We start from the raw sequence: 19,043 nt of genomic DNA on the forward strand, positions 1-19,043 counted from the left end.
GTAGATTCTTCATCCACTTGGGTTATCGCAAGTCACTTCCAGCTTTTGGGGTTTATAAAAATGTTGGGGAAGGTGTCGCCTTTCAACTCCCAAAACGGTTTCCTGGCTTTAGTTTGTCCTTAAGGATGAAGATATATTTTTTTAAAGGATGTGCCTTCTTTTAATGCATATTTGTTTGCAAGACCTTGTCCTCTCATCATTAAAATAAGAAAAATACATAAGACATAAAATGCTTAAGTCTCAACGTTTTTGTTTCCTACACCTTTGGTGGATTAATCAGCCTTCGTTAGAATATTTTAAACTAACAGAATTCATAAATCACATCCCTTCAGAATTCTCTGCCACGAATATTTTCTATGTGTAAGTAATTTATTGTTCGGCTGAATATACGTTCGGATTCTTGGAGGTCCTATAAGAAAAGCAAGTGGCTGCCTCCATATGGATAATTACACCGATTTCACCAAATGAAAATCAGGGGAGAGATATTCCACCAATCAAAATTACACCGTTACATTCCCAGTAATATTTGCTAATATTCTTGATTGAATGAATAATGATCTCTACATCATGTTAAAATGTCTGCTAATAAGGAACCATCGTAAAGCAAACGCTTAAAACGACTTTTAATGTATCAAAGTGTAACTCATTCATTTTCATTAGAAACCAAAAAAAATCATCTTGACTAACAAGCCTGTTTATAATCCCTATAACAAATCTAGGGAAATAACTCAGTAAAGTGCTGCCTGTGGGCCGTGGAACAAAACGTGTGTCGGCTGGCTGTAGATGGTAACATTGTTGTAAGGAGTATGATGACATTGATGGGGCATTTATCAAGTTATGAGAAAGTTAAGAGGCCCTTAGAAATATCCTGCTTCTCACAGCGTGCAATTAAAAACAAAGCACGAGACGCGCAATGTAATGCAAACAAAAGTAGAACGTAATTCGCCCAACGAAACAAATGACATGTCAGAAGTAGCGCTGCCCTTAAAGTGATTACATGTGTATTTATCCCCAGCCTATAACAATAAACATGCGTAACGTGCATCCTAGTGCTCAGCAAGGAGAGAGGGCTCCTGTGGGGATACTGACGTTTCCATTAACATCCATTAGGAAACCGTCTGATTTTTATTACAATGGAGGGAGGAATATTCTCAAATCGTTAATGGAAGATTGGCTCAGCAAACATATCAGAATCTGAAATATACTTGAAAGAAACAGCCAGAGATAATCTCAAGCAAACAGCGGCGACCCGACACACATTATGCTTGTCAGTGATACGGAAGGATACAAGCTGTATTCATAAGAAGTGTTTCATAGAACACTAAATAACCTGTCCGTTTTAACCCTTTCAGTCCCTTAAAATGTACCTTAAAACTCATAGCAGAAAGCCTGTTAGGACGTACAGGTCGTTCTCTCCCCTTTCGGCCCGACCGATCGTGTGTAACAGCGCTAACCGCAAGCACTGGTACACCGTCACTGAAGGAATGCCTGAGCATGAGATCGGGCATTCCCTCCCGGTATGTGTCACTGAACGTTCACTTGAGGACAGGAGAGCCTCAGTAGGGTTTGTGTAGACCCTGCTGGGCTCTCCCACTGCTTCCCTGCTGGCTGATAGCAATTATTGCATTCTGCAATGCAGGCCTATGGAACCCTGCTTGCTGATCACATTGATCACACAGGAGGAGGAGAGGGAGAAAAACAGTTTCCCCCTTCCAAAAATGTTTTTAAAAAAATAAGGGAAAAAATGAAATATAATTGAAATCAACAAAAAATAAATACATAAAATTGATGGTGAGCACAGCGATGTCACCATTTCTCTTTCTAGAACCTATGCTACATTCAAATCATCCTCACCCCAAGCCTTCTCCTTACCTCCTGTCTTGATTCCCCTCAACCTACTAATAGATTGCAAGATCACAGGACAAGGATTCTCTTCTTCTTCTGTACCAGTATGTCTTATATCTGATTGTGGTAATTTTTTTATTTACTTAGTAACAAAGTTATACTAACACCATTGTAATAGGAGGATAAGAACATTTGCTCCCAAGGGTGTTTTCCGTTACAGTCAAATAGGTCTTCAAAACCATAAATAAAATAAGACATGTAGACATGTCTCGGCTGTTGGAGAACTACCAGTCCCACAATGCTCTGAGATATGCTCCGTGCATCATCGCTGCTTGGGAATTGTTCTTATAATAGGAGATTAAGTTGCAACGATAACATTGCAGATGATGGCATTAGAAATGACAGGTGAATTAAAAAGCCTCTGACATCCCATTTGTAATGTTTAATAAATGCTGCCTGCACTGTTATTGATGGATATCCCTGATCTTTAAGTATTATTGATAAATGGGAGTGATAGCAAGACATTGACTTTCCTTTGACTCCAATGGAAGCTACCGCATATCAGAAGGGCTCTGGGGGGTGGTAAATGCAGCTTAATATCTCTAGACGGGTGTAAAATTCTGAAACGGGGTACAGGGTGTGCCTGTATAACCTACACATCTAGCTTCGTATAACAGCTCAGAAAATGATAACAACCGTTAAGTAGGAATAAGGTTTTTGGGGTTTTGTTTATTAATCAGACATATTACGATCAGACATATTACGATGATGGAATTCTTTCTTGAATATATAGATTTTTCTTTGTATCCCGCTATAAAAGACATCAGCAAAGCTTCTAAATCACCTGTCAAATTATAGAGAGGGATTCTCAGTGACCTTTAAACCTATCTTTCTTTTAATGGCTTTCAAGTCATTTACAGCTTGTGTAACCGTGATCTCATCTCCTGCTTAACAATTAAGGTTGGCTGTTATAATAGGTGTATTAATTAACGTCAGATACAGTTACTCCATTCCACCCCAAAAGCGCTAGAGAGGGGGGGGGGCGGTCGTAGGGCTGCTTCTCATCTGGGTTCATTTACTTTAAAATGTGTAGTATTGCACCGTTACAAGTATTCGATGAATATATTTGATGGGTATATTTTGTGTTAACATGAAATGTATTTGCAGTATTGTTACCTAACTAAAAGTTGATTTTTCTGATTATTTTTGCCATTCAATGCGATATATACCTTGTTCTTGAATCGCACACTAAAATAAATATTTCATAAATAAATAAATTAAAAATATTTCAGCGCTTATGTCTCCTGCAATACTGGAAAGCTCTCAAGGTATTGCTGGATAGATAGATAGATAGATAGATAGATAGATATAGGATTTATTTGCATTGGCTGAAAACAATGCTAGGGTGTTCTATCACACTAATTATCTGATATTCTGTTACTGTAACACTTCCCCGAGGATACACTACAAAGCAGGGGTATAGGAAGGAGCAAGAGTTTTTTAAATGAAAAAATGTCTAATTAACAATAAAAAGGGACACAGCTGACAAGACTACTTTGTGCGGGGTATAATACAGGCCGGACATTAAATATAGGAGGATTTAGACAGAGTGGGGGACTAGGCAGGCAAATGGCTAATAGGTTCCATACAGATAAATGTAAAGTTATACACTGTGGGATAATAATAACAATGCAACATCTCCTTTAGATGGTATCTGCCTGGGAAAAACTACTCGCCTTTAGGGTAAATATGGGCACCAGTGCTTTCAAAGGACATTATGGAACTAGAAAAGGTGCAAGGAAGGTATGGAATTCGCGGCCAAGAGATCTATCTATCAGATACAACAGATGCTTTCAAAAAGGGTCTGGATATTTTTCTAGAAAAAAAGCAGAACACACAGGGCTATAAATGATAGAATAAACATAAATATTTTAGAGGTTCTTGATCTAAGGAGAAATCTGATTCCGAGATGTATTGTCTTTCTGAGGTTTTATTCTTGCCCTTGGTTATGGTTTTAGTTAGAGGCTACACTTTACCGCCGGAAGAGACGGGCGGCACAGCCCTGGAGAGCGCCGAGGCGCAGCTCACACGGTCCTTGTTGCACCAGGTCAAAAGGGTCAAATGTATAAAGTTGCACAAACCCCCCCAGTGGCTCTTCATACAAGTGTCAGAATATAACAACCTCACTCGACTGCCCGAAATCCGAGCCTTTGTGCTTCCACGCTTTAAAACAATGGAATAATGATTGAATATTTTAACGTTCTATATTGGGGTTTGGGGATTTTAGTTTAATTTGTCATTTATTGCACTGAAATTGTCAGAAGATACATTCATACAACGTACCCTTCATTATACTTAATAAACCCAAGTGATGCTGTTTACTGATAGACTTTACCAAAAAAAACAGCAGCTGTCTTATTCACTTATTCACTGATTATTCCTCCCCATTGGCTTGCTCTTCCTCATTAGCCATGACGGCCTTAGAATGAGGGGGACTTCTGAACAAGTAGGCTGCTCTGTATCTGATACAGTTTATAGCTGTATAGAATGAACCCGTCTCCCTAGTAGACTATACATTACGTATAGGGGTAGAAAAAAAGAATTTTTAGACCTTAGAATTCTACCGATTATAATGTGTTTTGTAACTTTAATAATGCGAGCTCATTCCTATCAGGGTCTGAAAGCAATTAGATTAATGTTTTCCTTGAATATATCAAATAGGACAAGAAATTGGTTCTTGAAGTAAATTAAGGATTGTCAGCCTGGCGGAGAGTCACTTTCCTTGTATCAATACCTAATTTTCCCCGGTAATTCTGCCAACTTCCGCTATGCTTCGTAACAATAGAAAGGAGAACAGGGGTGAGGAGTTTTTAGTCTCCTCTTAAAATGATAAGAAAATCAATTTTGGAAATCATGCAAAAAGCTTGCTAAATTGCTTTATAATATTCAGACAAGATAAAAACCATTATGAAGGTCATTGGCATAAAGGGATAGATTAAATTACTGCTGATAATAGGATACGTCTTTACATCCAAACCGCAAGGAGGAAAAAAAATGTCATCTGCAGCTATATTTTATCACTGTTGGGTATTCTGAGAATTAGAGGGATTAAGTAATTTATTCCCCCCCCTAAATTGGCCAACGTCCAGGGGTTCTGAAATGTATCCGGCTGAAATGCCTTCTTCATCACAAAAATACACAGGGGCAAGGAGAGGAAGGGTTAATTATGAATGAAATCCTCAATGGGTTATTGGTAAATATCCATGCATGGAAATATATTGCCATTATAAATCTGACGTAGCAAAGCTTTGTTCTTGAAGAAATATCGAGATTTATGGCGGTAAAGAGTAGGGGAAATCAGTGAAACCTGCGCTAGGAATGTAGAGGCTTTTGGGGAATTGAACACGTCGGACATTACTGCAGAACCTACAGATCACGATGAAAACTCACGCACGGTTATTTTATCCCCAGAAATGCTCTCTTATCCATCTACGGCTTTAACCCGAGAGTCGGCCAACGTACAGATACAAAAGTACGGCGTCTCATTTGGACCAAGCGCGCGTTCGTCCTCGATCATGCTCATCGGGAGAGCTTTTATTCATGTATTCTGTTTCTAACAAGATATGCGAAAGGCAGAAATATTACTTTAATTTTGAAAATGCTGTTTCCACTACAGAAGACACCAAGCTGAATAATCCTGATTTTTTTTTTTTTTAACATAAAGCCCCATATTGCTGAATTATTTACCAGCCTTCAGTATTACAGCTCTCAGCGTCTGAAAATACACAAGATGCAATACATGCAAATACAGTAATATAATAAGCAAGGTCGTAAAATATTGCAGGCCTCGAAATCTGCAGCTGGCAGCGCGTTCCGTTCCCATCTTCAGATCCATCAACAAAAGCCGCGCGCTCGGTTACATTATTTCTCACCTTTATTGCACCAGGATTGGGAAACTAACCGATACCGGGGATAGAAAGAAAAAAAAGACAACTTTACTGTGAAATGATGACAATGACTACATTGAAACCGCTATCGATACTTGCATTGCTATGCTACAAAGTGTCAACAAAGACAAGTAAGAGGTTGTGACATCATCACACATTCAGCTAAAAGAGGCGAAATGAATATGGCATTTGTAAGCAGAAAATGCTCTTTTTAAAGAACCTTTGAGGTCCCGGCTTTCAAGTTAAGCGTCTGTTGGTGGCATCTTGTGATGTTTGAACGTAAAAGCCGTGATTAGGGGATTATGGTAGAAAATACCACTTAGTCAACTGCATGCACATTGAGCACGAGAACAGAGAACCAGACTTGCAGTGACGTGGGCTGGAGGGCTCTGCAGCTGTGCCCACCTGTAACACTGATTACAGCAGAATTTGTAATCAGAAAATCAAGCGCTATACAAAATATTTACTGGGTTGCACGTGTGAAAAAAAATTACAGCCGCGCCGTGCCTGCCGTGCCTGCCGTGCCTGCCGTGCCACTGCGCTTCTCACCAACGAGGCCCTACGTGAGCAAAACATTTCTGATGCCTGCCATTCAAGGTCAACACCGGCTAGAGAGACGGACGGACGGATGCACCAATCGACGGGACAGAAATGAGGTTAAATGAATAATACTTGGAATGAGGTTGCCGGAATCTAAACAGGTAAAAGATTTACTGGAGTTTTGTTTTCTTCACCCAAAACTCCTTAATTAGAAGAGATTTGTCAATACGCTATAAATAGAGAAGACATGAAATCCATGTGTCGCGAGATAACCTTTTACCAAACGCCTTCTGTCTGGAGAGAACAGATTGTCAGGGACGTTGCAACATTGAAACAGTGACGGAACACGGACAAATCAAACTTATAAAGAATATTTTCATGTAAACCATCAGATGCAAGAAAAGGATATGCTTAAACTGAATAAATAAGAAAGGCGCCGGGTCAACAAGCTAAGGGTTGTCCCTTTAACCTACACCTTTTATTGCAAACGTGCAAATACAATGTACAGATGTTGGACACTCCATCCCGATCCCCGTTTAGTGGCATTAAATTCAGCGCCAATTTAGTTTCCAGAGTCGATCGCCTTGTAATGCTAAACATGGCCTTCAAGAACAAGGCAGAAATAACCACCTGGACACTCGTCTGATGGACTGCGTGCCGGCTAATGACGGCTTGATTGTCCTGATCAAAGAGGTGATTATTATTACTTAAGGTATTTGTTTCATTACTCTGTGTGAACTTGAATGAAGCAGGCGCAGCAAAAGCTTCTAAGGTGAAAAACAAATCCCAGAAGGTGAGATATAAATTCCCAAGCTCTGGATTGTAGCCAAGTCTGGAGGAGCTGAATTTAGCATCCTGTATGACTCTCAAGCCGGAGGACAAAACCTTCACCTTCTCTAGAACTGAAGCGTGGAAAAGCCCCGTAACGAGTGACTCTCAGAGAGTCAGAGGGGGCTATAGAGATGCGCGGCCCATAGTGTAAAGGGGCAACAAGAAGTATGTGGATGAACCTGAAACCTGATTTTGGCAGAAGATGTCTGGATAGGATTCCCATGCGAGAAACGCGTTAAGCATGGAGCCGTGTCGTTGCCATAGATGAAGCTTTGAATACAATAAACTCTATTTGAGCTCGGAAAGTATTACTGGGAAATCTCTGTGATGCATTTCAGCAGAATACGTCTAGCGATTCAACCTCCTCTGTTCATTTTTCATATAAAGGAAAAAAATAAATAAATAATGCTATCCAATTAGATTACTACCTACCCTGAAAAAGGTGTTTTTTTGGGGGGGGGGCATTGCTGCAGGGCAAAGCTCACAACTGTGAAGGGTTAAGGCAACAATAACCGTATCCAGTGTACTCCACAGACTGTGTCTTAAGGCTCCGTCTCGATTTATCCGAGATAAACTGATTTATTATCCCATGCTACTCATAGAATAACAAGAACTAGCGCGCTCGTCCTAGCTTCCACATTTCTGCTGTGCGTGACACTCTTATGGCAACCTGAATATAAGGAATTAAATCTTTACAAAGATACTCCTTTAAATACAGCACCAATCGCCTCCGAATCTCATCCTCCGCATACTTCCAACGCGACTAAAAGCCCTCAGACCCGGAACCTCTTTTCACATTTTAACTGCTTCCAAATCCTTAGACTTTTTTTTTTTTTGCTTTGTTTGTTGCTGCAATAAAATCCTCAGCAGAGAAAGAAAAAAAAAATAAGAATAATACAAGTGTTTTGAATACATAACGCGTTTTGTGGATGTGGCATTTTATGAACAGGGCTGCAAAATTCAGCAAAAACGGCAGCATTTCGCAAAAAACTTATATTACCTAAAAAAAAAAACCGAAAACAAGTACACAACAGTGCAAACAATTTGAAAGAATAAGAAAACGAGTTGAATAAAAGTAAAAAGAAGCTTTTCTGGCATACACCTTTCGGCTCGTGGGCCGCGGTTATCAAGACCCAAAAGGGCAATGGGTTGGATCAAAGTAGTTGAATAGAGATCCTGGCAGAATCCATGGGAGATAACTGAGATCTCTTGAGACGCGGGATAGTGTGATATAACATACCATAGTGTTTGAGGTTCTATAATTATAATTATTTCGGGTCTGTCCTTCCCAGCTCAAAGTCCTCTGTGATAGAAGGTGCTTTCATAATGTTGGACAACACTGGTCTACCCGACTGGGTCATTCAATCCATGATGTGATAGTTGATGAACATTATTATTATTTCCAGCATTGTGAGCCTACTGTAGGAGCACAATGATTGTTAAATAATGAAGCCGTGTGCTCATTACGCCCTGTATAATGGATGAAGGTGCGTGTTTCTATGACAATAAGTAACTTTCAGATAAAGTACCCTTTGTTACCATAGCTGCATTTAACACGCTGGGGTCTCATCTGGTTTGAACCGAGTCTGGCTCTTTAACCGTGTCTTATTTCTTGTATGCAGCCCTTCGTTAGTTGTTTTGCATACTGTCGTCCTGTTGACGTGCCTTTTACTAATAGGACGGGGCAATAGAATAGAATCGCAGACTCCGTCACATGACCTTCCTGGTTACAATAACAATTTTAACCACTCCACCTAAAAAAACAACCAAAACTCAACACTTGCTGATAGTAAATAAGCCACAGTTAAGATATTATCTCAAGGTGAAGATGACGTAGCACGTAGCTTGTCCTTTTGGACAGGATTCATGTCCATCAGAAACAATTACTCTAAATCTCGTCTTTTTCTCTATTTTAATGGTCTGTCTTGAAGACCTCCATGCTTTCTCCGCCATTTAAATCCCCCATACTTTGTACAAGGCAAGCGACGGCTGGCAGCGCTGAGATCTCTACAAAGTCCCAGGTGTGGAAAGACGGTTACGGAAGACATCAAGTGCTCTGCGTGAATTAAGCGCCAATTCCCACCGTAGAATAAGAACTAACACACAATAAACATTTCGTCGCATCAGACAATCTAAAATACGTCCTCGCATATATTCCAGACAAAACGAGGCTTGCCTTTAATGAAAATTTCCTTTTAAAGGAACACAATAAAAACGCTTTCCTTCGTACTCTATAAGTCTTTTCTCCGCGTAAAGATATTTTTCACACAATACATAAAGAACACCCCAGACCTGCGGAAATGTCAACGTTCTATGCCTTACATACATATATTTAGATCATGGTTACTCTCCTATGTCTCACATGTTTAATCTGGGTCCCTTCTACAGACCTCCAAGTATCTACCCTTACCCCGAGTAGAGCAAAAGGCAACTCGCTTCCCCAAGTACCGCACTTATTAATAATTCTTTGACAAGTGTTTACGCGCAAACATAATTAAATCTGCTTTTCCACTCCACGATCCGGAGCGGTAGCTTTGATGGCTCCAGATTTTGTTTTTCCTGCCCGATACTTTGAAAAACGACGCAGATCATCACGAAACGTATTAGCTCCCCGGCAAAACGTATCCTCGCGCGCCAATTGCACAAACACAATTAGTCTTTGGGCTATGGCAAACATAACATTTGTTTTCTTTATATTGCTGCTATCCGGTGATGAATATGTTGAATTTTAGAACAATTAAAATGTGAAATCGTGAACCGCTTTAATGTCTGCCGTTCATCATTTTCTCTGCGGCGTGTGCGCCACTCAGCTTACAAACCATTAATATATAGCAAGAGGGCTTTTTTCATTACAGAGTTTTAAGAACAAAGAATACATTGTAGCAGCCATCACAGGCCAGTTAATCACTCACTGCATGTTATTCCTGTGAACGTGGCTCGGAGATATTCAGCGAAGCTCTAATCCTGCACTGCAGCACGGAGAGGGCACCTGGTCACTCACTGCCGGTAATCGGCAAACCGCGGGCCTTTGTGTGTTCCGTTCAGCGCTAGCCCACCTTATGGTAAAGTCTGATTTGTGACATTAACGTTTCAGAGTGCAATCAATGAAACGCCGGCTGGGCTGGGGTGTGCGGCGACATGTGACATCTTAGCCGTTTCTTTCAAAAGGGGGATGATGGATTATATCACATTTTGAGCAATTTTATAAGCTAAGTATAGCTGAATGCACCCCCGGTAGCTGATAATAAAACACTGTTTAATTTATATAAAATTACTTTTTTCATTATTCTGTTGCTTATGCAAAGATTGGTAGTGGTTTTTTTTGTTTTACATGTAAAAGGTTTCTGGCATAAAGCACAGGACAGGACGGAGGCAGAATTTTTCTGTTTCTTGTGTTATGATGAGTTATAGAATTTGCTGAATGGGGGTTCCCTGTATGCATGGGGTTGGCTATCATGTCTTCTTCATTGGAAATTGCTTCAATTTGTTTTTGTTTTTTTTTTTGCCTTCTTACAGATTAGCAGCAAGGTTGAACTTAAATTTCTATGTTACGATGAGAAAAGTGCGCTTTTGGGTTGGTAGGTTTCAGTAAAATGAGTAGGTAAAAGATGCTCCGTTGTTTATGCGCAAATAGTCCAAGAAACGGCCAACATGCCACAAACAACCCCATCTTTTCTTTTTCTTTCTGTTCCACACTTGGAGGTGCCATCTCTTGCTGGACTCAATGAGGATGCTCCAAGTTGCCCTCAAGCACAGGTCCTTCATATGTTGGTCCTTGAAGGGCTTCTTCCATAACCTCTGTGCTGCTGGGTGACCACATAGACGTATCACATTTTTGTTATATACGAGTTAACTTTCTTCAGGTCTCCAGGTTTTCTGGGACAAACATTTTCAGAGCCCGCCGGACACCATAACCGTATTTCTGTACAACGTCCAAATGAGCCCCAAGATGACCACCTCCCAGCAATGTACATTAATAGCGTGGCTTGGGTATTTAGGGTGTAGTTTTTGGAATGGGGTGGCTGCCTTTTTCCTGCATTGTATTGAAACAATATCCCTTTTTTCCCAGTTTCTCACACGTTCCATGGTTCTTTAAACACAATTTGCAGAATAAAGCAAAATCTGTGAGTTATGTTTCCTCGACCATGAAAGCACCGACCATAATCAACCACACACACATACACTACCAGCGAACATTTTATTTTTTGGCTTTTGGCTCCTGTCTTGTGACAATTTGGTATAAAGGGCAAAAGAAATGAAAAAAATCAATTGCTATATACTATATGTCACACCCTGTCTGCACCCCTCTTATTCATGTCAGTGCCTAAGAGGCATATAGAGAAAGGATCAGACTAATCTTCTCCTTAAACCCTGTTATCAGGATCCTGTTGTCTGTCATACTGAGCGATTTCCGGAAAAGAACACAAGAACTTGGTCCTGTGCAGCTATGGCCGAGGGGACTTTCTACATTAGAAGCAGGTTAGAAGTATGCATGTGATGGAGTGTAGATTGCCATGCATTATTTATAAGTTCATTACACAGTACAGCAGACCGTAGATACATTTGTTTCCAATTTTACTGAGTTGTAGAGGGAAAAAAAGAAGGGATGTGTGATTTAATAAAAAGGCAGTGTTGGCGGGTAGTAAAGAATTGGCAATGTAATATTCTGCGCTCGCACCCCTTTCAGTCTCCATTTGTCGCTTAAGATGCAGTCTCTTTCGGGAGCTGCAAAACTTCAACCCCCCCCCGGGGCTCGGGGACACCAGAATGCCAGTTTTGGGATATATCTGGGTGATCACAGGTGGCATAGAGCCACGTTTGTCATTAGAAAGTTTAGGCCCGTGCCTTGGACTTAATGGGGTTTCGGCAGCCACGCTTAAAACCCACAGAACCCACGAGAGATCCAAACTTTGACGCTTCTTCAAGCATCATGCGCGATAGAATCTTTGCTTATGAATCTTTATACTGTATACATTCACCATTATACCAGCTATATCCATCGGTGTGCTACGGAATATGATGGTGCTATATAAAATAATAATAATAAAACATAGTGTGACACCAATTACATACCACAATTTAAGTAATTTAGGCATCTAATGATGTAACAGATGCACCATCATTGTGACTAAAGGTTTTTGGGCCAACGGACTGAAACATTAGAATTCTCGTTATAAGCGTTCTATAATGGCAGACGTGTTAATGATTTTCAATGTAACTTCTTTTCCATGCTTGGTGCTGTTTTTTTTTTGTTTTTTTTTTTTACTTAAAACTGGTTGAAATCCCCCGCTTTGATCTCAGACTCCCCTCTTTCTTCACAAACAAGCTTTCAAGAGAAATATTTGTTACTCAAAGTTCCAGATCTAGGATGCACTTAGATCTTAGTAATAAAATACAGATTGTACACTCTACAAAACCGTGCGAAAATAATAATAATTGCTTTAAAACATAACACCGCAGCATGAAAACACACAAAAAAAGAATGCTTTTAAATCAACGGTATTGACTGAGCTGTACATATTTTTTTTCTCGCTCTCTCTCTCTGGCAGGTCGCCAAATGGACAGTTTACTGAGAGGTAATAAATACGTTCAGCTTCACCCCAGACGTTCAATTAAATGTATGATAGGTCGGCAATATATGGTTTGATGTGAAGAAAACCAAAAATATCAATTTCTTCGCGTACTTAAATACAGTCGTTGAATCTTAAACTTTTAATGGACATTTTCAAAAGTGATGTCATAATAGTCTTTTTGGTGCTTAAAGAGGTTAAATCTACATGCAAGGTTTAAGACGGGGGTTTAAAACTGACCCCAAGAGGTACGGTGGGGTATGTTAAATGACAAAGCCAGCCGATGACAACGATTCTGTGATTGGGTCCATTTAAAGCATTGTCTCCACAGAAGTTTGGCTCGGAGAGCCACTGGCAGGGAAGGTAGTCTGCAAATTCAGTTTCACTTTTCCCGTCTTAGTGATTTATAAATAAATTATCCACACTCTGATTGATGCGTGCGTATAAATAATTAAGTCAGGCATGCGATAACTCTCTTTCATTTCTTCACTTACCAACAATGGGAAGAGAATTTAACTTACGGAGAGAGGGAAAGGAGAAAAAAGGTAGGTCAGGGGCAGCATTTCCATTCCTTTAATTAACCGCTGATGGGGATGGCAGCTATGCCTTCCTGTAACCGTCATCATACGGCAAAAATAATAAGACCATCGATTCGATTTCTATTTCGGGGAGTTTTAAATTGGCAGCTGATGTGGAAAGCCAAAGTGACACCTGCTTCTCACAATGTGCGCCTGAAACACAATCTATATTTCCATCCCTTCGATTCCTGTCTTCAGACTCATAGGGAGAAGGAAGCAGCGGCCGGGGACGCAGGTAGCAGGTGGGTGAAACACGTACCTCTAAAGCCCCATCATTTCCATTAGGATTTTACCGGATTATGAAAGAACCTTTACGTTTCCATGGATTACCGTGTTTAACCCCGTGCTGGACAGACTGTAAAGCGCCAAGTTGGCTTGGCTTTTAGCATGCAGTAAAAGGTGGGTCGGAAACATGCGGATTTTGTCATTTGCGATAGACAGAAACGTACCCGGCCTGACATAGATTGCCAACAAAACCTGAAAGTTCTCAGTGTTTGAAACGTCTACCCACCAGTGGATCAGTTTTTCTTTTAGAAGTGTTATTTCTACACAGAATACAGTGAAAATCCCACCTCCTGTTTAAAGTCATTATTAGTAAATATCACTTTGATTATTAATAAAGCAGTAGGTGGCAACAAAGTATTACGAATGGCAAACTTACCTATGGACAGGTGCAGAGCCTACTAACCGACCTTATGAGAATATCCAACATTTACACCTATTATCACCCCTTCTTTTGTTTCAGTTACCTCTATTACTCCCTTAGATTGTAAGCTCTTGAGCCTGGCCCTCAAAAGCCCACCATTCCTGCCAAGTACCATAAGGATAGATGGCAGGCTTCTCAACTCCTGATGTATCTGCATGTATCAATTTATGTTTGTTAAGTATGTTAACTGCCTGTTTACTAACAATAATGAAATAAATGATAATACACCAACAGGTACAAGCACCACATACTTGTTACAGTATATATATATATATATATATATATATATATATATATACACACGTCTTCTGAATGTCTGCAGATCTTCTCTGGGGAGCACAGGTGGGAGCATTGATTGAGCCACCTGTGGTCATGCGAGGAGCCCGACACCTGCAGGTTCTAATAAACGCCGTAAGATTCCGGACAATAAAAAGGGGATTGTTGTTACTCTGCATTCCTCCTAAGGGACTAATATCAGCCTCCGACTCAACTGATGCAAACATGAGAACCAAGTTACCTGCTCTCACATCTCAAATGAGCGGGCGACAATGTTATCTTTGCCATCCCTGTGGGCACAAAAACTAACCCTGTGAGTGCCAGGCAGCATAGCATTAATAAAGTCATTCAAAGTAATTCAAAGTAAATAGACTTAAGTCTTAGATTGCCAAGAGTGTGATGAAGAAGGAATAAAAACCTGAAATAGTATGAGGATTTTGTTTATTAATTCCTCTTTTTCCAGTCCAAGAAGACCTTTGTCTCAGTCAACATACCAAGAGGAATACTAGTTATAAAAAATCACAGATATTGAGGCAATACTTCCATTGTAAGAGAAACGTAATCACACATTATAAAAGTGAAATTCGGGTGCAAAGTGGAATTAGAAGTCATTGTTGCTATGGTGACTGCACTACAATGTATCTGGTTGTGTCTTTTCTGATTTACTTGTCACTGGCAATATTTATAAATGAAGAAATTAAAAAAAAGTCAATTATTCTCACAAATAATTAACCCTGCCAGGAGGGGAGAAGCCTCTCACACTTACAAAGATTTTTTTTCTCCATTATGACTGTTTGGGTTGTTTTTGTATATAACTTTTTGTTGTTGAGTTTGTTTACAAACATTTAATGTTACTATCTTGTTGTTGGAAGTTTATAAATAAAATACATGACATTTACTTGGGGGGGGCAGTGATCAGGATAGATTTTTCTCACTGAACAGGTAGGCTGATTAGGAAAGGATTCTAGTTTAGGAAACACGGGGCTCATCTGGTAGATGAAGCTTGCACTTCCCTGCGTCACCAGTCAAACGTAGTCACTAAGTCAGCTGCCTGTCACAGGTCCCATTCCGTGGGGCTGCAGGAGGCTGGACCCCTCACAGGGGGCATTTAAAAAACATCTACCTTCCATGAAAGAAAGGCAAGATTGTCTTTAACCCTTAAAGCACAAGAAAGCAGCCAGCAGCAGACCATACAGAGTGAATGCACTGTTAAGCTTCACTCACCTGGGTGATGACTGTCTGCAGCTCCTGGGTGGTCCAGCCCTGTAGCCACCACTCCCTGTGGCTCAGAGTTTGAGGGTGATGCTGTCCATGGAGTGAATAGTGAATAGTTCAGAGCAGCCTGACTCCTGCCATCAGGGTGGGTATCAGGGCAGCTGTTGGGGGCGCTGGGAGGAGTAGGCAGAGCCCCCTGTGCACATGCGGTGGGTGCAGGTGAGAGTCCCCTTGGTGCAGTGAAAGTTCTGGCACTTGGGAGCAGTGCCGGCTCTAGCAGTTGGGAGCAGTGCAGGTTATAGCATTGCAGGCAGGATGCTGCCCGGCGCTGTGCACACAGCTGGCTGTACCCGAGGTATCCCTGCAGCTGGACAGCGCACACTACCCGGCTCCGGCCACATAACATGAGGAAGGCTGTGCTGAGGAAGAGACGTCGAGAGCGCGCCAGGCGCGCGTGCACGGGACTCGGGGAGGGCGCGTTAAATGCGCGTTCGCTTCTGCTTTACCTTGCAGCGCCCTCTATCCACTCACAGCGCTGAGACTACGAGACCGAGCAACGGAGCCGTACGGGCACCAGGTGCAGGGGCAGAGGGGAATGGGGCACCAGTACAAGAGGGCAGAGGGGAATGGGGCACCAGTACAAGGGGGCAGAGGGGAATGAGGCACCAGTACAAGGGGGCAGAGGGGAATGGGGCACCAGTACAAGGGGGCAGAGGGGAATGGGGCACCAGTACAAGGGGGCAGAGGGGAATGGGGCACCAGTACCAGGGGGCAGAGGGGAATGGGGCACCAGTACTAGGGGCAGAGGATAATGGGGCAGCAGTACCAGGGGCAGAGGATAATGGGGCACCAGTACTAGGTGCAGAGGGGAATGGGGCACCAGTACAAGGGGGCAGAGGGGAATGGGGCACCAGTACCAGGAGGCAGAGGGGAATGGGGCACCAGTACTAGGTGCAGAGGGGAATGGGGCACCAGTACCAGGGGGCAGAGGGGAATGGGGCACCAGTACTAGGTGCAGAGGGGAATGGGGCACCAGTACCAGCGGGCAGAGTGGAATGGGGCACCAGTACCAAGAGGCAGAGGGGAATGGGGCACCAGTACCAGGGGCAGAGGATAATGGGGCACCAGTACTAGGGGCAGAGGATAATGGGGCAGCAGTACCAGGGGCAGAGGATAATGGGGCACCAGTACTAGGTGCAGAGGGGAATGGGGCACCAGTACTAGGGGCAGAGGAGAATGGGGCACCAGTACTAGGGGCAGAGGATAATGGGGCACCAGTACCAGGTGCAGAGGGGAATGGGGCACCAGTACTAGTGGCACAGGGGAATTGGGCACTAATACTAGAGGGGAAGAAGGGCACCAGTAATAAGGGGCAGAGGGACAGGTGGCACCAGTATTAAAGTGGGAGAGAGGCACCAGTACTAGGGGGCAGAGCAGCACCAGTATTAATGTGGGAGAGAGGCAATGTTATTAGAGGGGCAGAGGGGCACCAGTCGTAGCGGTGGAGATCCCAGATTTTCCCTAGGGGTGTACAGGAAACTGTACCATTAGTATGAAAGGAAGGGGCACTGTAAAGCATGAAATATATAATGATTATATATATATATTCATTTGAAGTCCAAATAATAGAAAGTACCATTAGTATGAGTGGAGCATACTCTACTCCATATATGAGTCGAGTGTCAGCTCTCTGGCATGCAAATAGTTAAAGACATGACATTTCAGATATCCTGAAAGATTTCCCAGCCTCTTTCCCTGTCAGTGCCAGGAGCCCCCTAGGAGCATTTCAGTAACAATGTATCATGTGTGCTATGAAGACCTCCTTAGCTCACCTACATCTACCTAGCGATGTTTTTTATTCCATAGAATCCGGGAAATAATTGGTAGAGAGACATATGTTTCTTTGTAACAATCCGCCATGTATTTCAGACAGGGTTAGGTCCTATTTTTCAGGTTAACGCAGCCCCGATCCCCAGAATCTGGCAGGTAACCCTCCCTGGATATAAGGAGCAGCAGATGCCTCCCAGCAAAGCTTGGAATAGCAGTCCCCGAAGCCTCGGGTAATGTGCTCGGCTCACAGCTGAAACCTTAGCTCTGCTTATTGTCTCTGATGGGATTCATCTCTCCACCATGGCAACTAGATTCCTCCTCTGCTCCTCCACTCCGTCTCCCTGTAGCCTCAGAAGAGGCTTCTCTCACACACCAAATCAGGTGTGACATCCCCTTCCTCCAATTATAAGACCACTGATTTTTGCTTTCACTTGGGCCAAAGAGGGGATGAATATAGCCTCTCAATAACCGCTTTGAGAACTCTAGGGATTTGGCATTACTGACTCCCACCTGGGTGCAGGTAAACCGCCTTGTGTCTTTCTAGGGACAGAGAAAGTATCACTGGGAAATGAGGGTAATGCAAGGAAGTTTTACTTTACTGACAGTGTGGTACATAAGAGGAAGAGCCTCCCATCAGAAGTGGTAGAGGGTAATACAGTGAGGGGATTTAAACACGCATTGGAGAAAAGCATAGGGCTCCTGAATCTAAGACGAGACCAACGACTGATTAGGGTTTACAGCACGAAAAACAGACAGACTAGAGGGGCCGAATGGGGTCGATCTGTTATCAAATTCTATATTTCTTTGTAGAAAAACAGATACACCATAGGTTTGAGCTAAATGTTTGTTTTTTTACTAATTCATTTTTTATCCATGCAGCAAGAGTGATGCGAGTTCTTGGGATGCCAATTATAATGCATGCGATTGATATCAGCTGTTATCACTTATTACCATCATGCTTTATAATCAGAATTCATTTCTCAAACGACCAACGAGTTAAAGGCCGCAGATATTCTGACAACACCCTGTAGACGAGCCATTAATATTTCTAGCTACTGCTGATTTTGTTCCCGTTTTCCTTTTTTCCCCCGTTATTTTTGCGCTGTGAAACTGATAAAAGAATCAGTGATGTTATTGTTGGAGCGCCAGGTCTTGGTAATGAGTGTTAAGAGAAAGCCATAACATGGTGTTTCTTCATTTGCACGGCGGAGAAAGCAGCTGTGGCTTATTGGAACGGAAGTTTTGCTTTTCCCAAATTAATGCAAATCTAATAGAGTGAGGCGGCCGTCCCCTGGGTAAGGGAAGCAGGTGCGAACATGTTCCATTTGCAGAATTTAAGGAGATTTTCTTACTGGTTTAACCTTTGTGACGATAACTTTACCAAAAATCTTTTCTTGTGGCTCCTATGTCTTCCAACTTTTTTGCTCGACACTTTTATTATGCGTCAACTATTCAACTCTTCCAAATATATGTTAACATTGCCGCTGACATTGTTATAGCCAGGAACTGAAAATCGTTGGTCTATTGTGGCTCAATTTTTGTATCGACATCAAATAGAATTGGGGTTAGCGAGGACAGACAATACCCGTGGATGCAATTAGGATTAATTTTGTATTTCAAAGATATTCAGATATTTAGTTTTAATTTTACTGAGAATGGCTCTGTTTTGGGGTTGCGACCCAAAATGGTCATATTTTGGAGTGAA

At 41.9% G+C, this 19,043-nt stretch overlaps 1 protein-coding gene across 1 annotated transcript in view; it reads right to left on the reverse strand.

Moving 5' to 3' along the window:
* Positions 1 to 15,693, reverse strand: part of CHST8 (carbohydrate sulfotransferase 8) — a 107,050-nt gene extending 91,357 nt beyond the window's left edge. The window contains exon 1 of the mRNA XM_053449665.1: positions 15,518 to 15,693. The gene's annotated coding sequence lies outside the window, so the exon portion shown is untranslated. The remainder of the gene's footprint in view (positions 1 to 15,517) is intronic.
* Between the last annotated feature and the right edge of the window lie 3,350 nt (positions 15,694 to 19,043).

The sequence above is a fragment of the Spea bombifrons genome, chromosome 10 (genome assembly GCF_027358695.1).
Source record: "Spea bombifrons isolate aSpeBom1 chromosome 10, aSpeBom1.2.pri, whole genome shotgun sequence".
NCBI lineage: Eukaryota > Metazoa > Chordata > Amphibia > Anura > Pelobatidae > Spea > Spea bombifrons.